We start from the raw sequence: 4,076 nt of genomic DNA, 5'->3' as shown, positions 1-4,076 counted from the left end.
TTTTTTTTTTTTTTTTTTTTTCCCCTTTCCTAATGTGGTTCTCATTGCTTAATTTTTGTCTTTAATTGAGAGTAATCAGTCTCCGGTCCTTCGTGTTTTCTAAGAGCACAGCGGAGAATGAAAGTTGGTAAGCCCGAGTATGTGGGAGAGAGGAAGGCCAGATCAGAAGGGAAAGGAAAGCAGTCATTTGAATGCTGAAAGGTCTTTTCATGTTGAAGAACAGACACAACCACACGCTAAAAGATTATAAGCATCCCAAGCTAAGCCTCTTGGAGAGAGCTCATTAACATCTCCTGTTGTTTTAGGAGAGAATCCCCCTCCGCGCTGTGTTAAAACCCCTATTTTTGTCGTGTTGGCAGCCACCTCGTTTCACAACACAGACGCTGTCCCAGCGCAGCACGCCCGCTCACGCTCCCACGCAGGTGGGATCCCACGGTGGGGTTCGCTGTCACAGCCCTCACCTGCGAGCGCGTCCCAGCGGAGCGAAGGCCAGTCCCGCACACGCGGTTATTTACGTCTCCAGGTCCCACTGAGGATCTATATCTAAGTGTCCGTGGCAGGGATGACAGCACACAGCAGCAGCTCATCCTGTGACATTTCTGTGTACTGGAATCATTCTGTCCCGGGCACATTTTTCACCTGGTAAGTATCAATAATTATAATAGTTTGTGATTAATTGTCAAAGTCCAGCATCCTTCAGTGCTCTGAAATTTAACTCTTTCACTGCAGCTGAAAGCATAGGGCTCTCAGCGGGAAAAGCCTTTGCTGATAGCACAATCCTATGCACATTGTTATGCTATTCTCAAGGGAACGCTAGGGGAAAAAAAAGATTTCAAAAGCAGATAGAAAATGTGCATATGAATATCAATCACTTGCCACCAGCCACAGACAACCTACAGTCTACCAACTCTCAACGACGAGCGCAGTACGAGGTGAGCTATTCTGCCATTCTCTATCTGTAACACAGCCTGGAGAAATTTTATCTTTGGCTTGGGTATTTTTTGTTTTGTTTTGGTTTTTTTTTGTACTGAAATGTTGACAGAAAGCAAGCACACCCTTGCTTCCCTCTGATGAACCAGTGGAATCCGGCTGTGTGCATTTTGCCACTTGCTGCTTCAAGGAGGATACATGCATCTTCCCCGTAGGCCATCAAGTGAGCACCCACTGGAGTGCTCCAAGAATCCATAAACTTATTGTCCGCCGTTACCTACATGGAAAATGCCAACCATTTATCCCCCTACCAGAGCTTTTTTGGAGGGAGATCATTTCCATCCCATTTACTACAGTCCCACCTTTGGCAGTCAGTCTTTCACCTGACCCTAACCCATCTTGGCATGCAGAAATGACACCAAGCTGCTGTTGAGCACTGAGATTTTCTTTACTTCCCCCTCACAGCAGCTGATGCATGGTACCAGTTCACACATAGCATTGCTGTTGTTCTGCCCCATCCCCAGTGCTGGGATTTATTTACACGTACATGCACATACGTATGTATATAAACACATATATAGTGTTTAGACTCATTGGAAAGAAGGGGGAGAAGGGTTTGTAGTCAATTAGAACGTTGCTAAATATAATTCAATGTGCTGCATGCCAAGAAAGTATAATTTTATTAAAATCTAAGGAATGCAAAGCTGGTTTAAAGAATGACATTAGCTAATATGTAGTTCAGCAAATGTGTTGTCTGTGCATATTAAAATAATAGAAAGGGAAAGAGATAAATTAGCATGGACAGAGTATCCGTGAACATTTCCAAGACCGGTGTCCTGCAATACTCTGACATTTATCTCGTTGCTCCATTCTCTGCTCCTTCTCTGGGTTTTAAGAACATGAAGCCCTCCATGCAATACACATCTCAATACCCAACTTTAAACAAAGAACGAAATGTACAATGAAAAGCCAAAAAGAAGAAAGAAGGCAACAACACACAAACTAAGCTCAAGTACATATGTGAGGTATATGAAGTACACATCTGAAGTACTACTGCCCTGAATGTTTCTCTCTGACACAAGTTTCACGAGCTACTCAGATGTATAACTTTGAATAATATTACTTTTTTTACAATATAGATTTGTTCACACTGTAGAAAAGAATATTAACCTTTGTAATAGGTAGTAAAGGTGGGATTGTTTGCATATATAAGATTCTAATTATTCACTAATTTCCTCGTCTCAAGACAGCTCATTAAACTGTTTCTTGCAAGTAACATCATTAAATATTTTCTTTGATTTCCTGAAACTTATTTAAGTTTATTTATGTTGCCCATTTATATTCTCTGGACTGCCCCCAACTGCCAAATCTTTAATAAAATTATAATACCTGTCTACAAGCTGCTTTAGTTAGCCACCGGTGCTTTGTTATTGCTGTTCTTTTGGCTTCACCTTGTCAAGAGAAGAGTCACTTAAAGACTCAGTCCCTCCTCCCACTGCACAGACTCTTCAGAAGGATTAAGGCAGTCCCTCAGTCGCTTCAAGCATTTGTCATTAGTTGCTTATGATTTGCTTTACTTTATATCGTTCTTCTATACTAAAACCACCACATTTTAAAATTATGATGCTTCGCTTGTATGCAAAGAACTCCATCACTCAGGAATGGCCAGATGTTCACACAACAAGAGTTAAGACAATAAGAAGTACACAGTTTAAGTGCTTCAACTCTAAATCCATTCGTTTGCCTTCAAAAAGTCCCCAAGAGCGTGCCCATCTGTCCTTCCTGCAGCGCCTGACTTCAGCGGTCAGGGTCAGCGGTTCTCTTCCTCCCAGCCCGTGATGGGAATTGCACATCGTGTCATCGGGTAGGATTTGTATTCTGACATCATCTAGATTGTCCTTGGTGACATTTGCTTTTTATCATTAGCACCTTGTACTGGAATATTTAATTGGTTACGTTGCATCGCTGCACTGTAGATTCGTTTCACATTTTTGTTTAATTAACAGCCACAACCATCAGTCTGATAAATGGCCAAGTCCTCCGCGAAGTCGGCCCCTACTGGATTAAAAGCTTTGCTGGAAGGCATCGGATGCCCACTCAGCCCCACCTTCTCACTGGCCATTTTCACTGGAGCTTCTGCAGCTCAGCTCATGAGGGCACGGGGGGAAGCGCACAAAGGTGACACAAAACCTCTTCCTACAGAGAGACCCCCTAGTGCTGCACCGCCTCAGCCAGATGCTCAGACCAGCACGGTCCTTCCATGGTTGCTTTGAGACTCAGAATTTGAGGTTCTTTCAGGTGCTAGTGAAGGACAGATATTGACAAAGAAAGCCACTGCCAGTGCTCTTACTGGAACTTAATCAGTAGATTACAACACGTTACAACACTGCACTTGCCAGGGAATTCTGAATTAATTATAAAATCCATTTCCTTGTTTATATGGCTGTGAATACTCTTAGAGCAGAAGACTTTTATGACTCTGTCCCTTTCCAAAAATTCCGTTATTCTTTGAAGACAAAGTCCACCATGACTTTGGTTTGCAGTGACCAAATATAGAGAAACACAGGGCTAGGCTATATTGGTAATTACAAAAAGCGTTTATGAAAAAGAGTTTTCTGATTATGCTGTGTGAAAGTCAATCTATTGCTGGCTTTCCAATTAAATTAGCTTAAGCCGATAGTTGAAAAGGGTACATACTGTATACTGCTTCTGACACAATGAGTTTTAAAGCATATGGGGACATTCTCCAAAGAAGGAAGTCGGTATCACATACAATTTGTGTTCTTTTTGACCCAGTAAGTAAATGGCACAGCCAGCTTCATCGCTGTTGTAATGAAATGTTCGTTAGAGGAACCTCATCAGAGAACTGTCGTGGTTTCCTGATACCTGATCTCAGCAGAAAAATAAAAATGTAGGCTGGGTTGTTAGCATTTGCAAGTAAAAATAGCGAATTGTTTTCTGCATGCATTTAAGGAAGAATATCTTTTCCCCTCTCACCAGCCAGTTTCCATAAACCTTCAACTCTTATGAATTAAGACTTGCTGAAACCTTGACACACACTCAGCACTGATAAACCATTTGAGGCCCTCATTTAAATCAGTCAGTAATAAGATAATTGTGAAATATATCATTATTTTGCTTCCAGT

This window comes from Numida meleagris, chromosome 4, assembly GCF_002078875.1.
Source record: "Numida meleagris isolate 19003 breed g44 Domestic line chromosome 4, NumMel1.0, whole genome shotgun sequence".
NCBI lineage: Eukaryota > Metazoa > Chordata > Aves > Galliformes > Numididae > Numida > Numida meleagris.
This window is presented reverse-complemented; position numbering follows the sequence as displayed.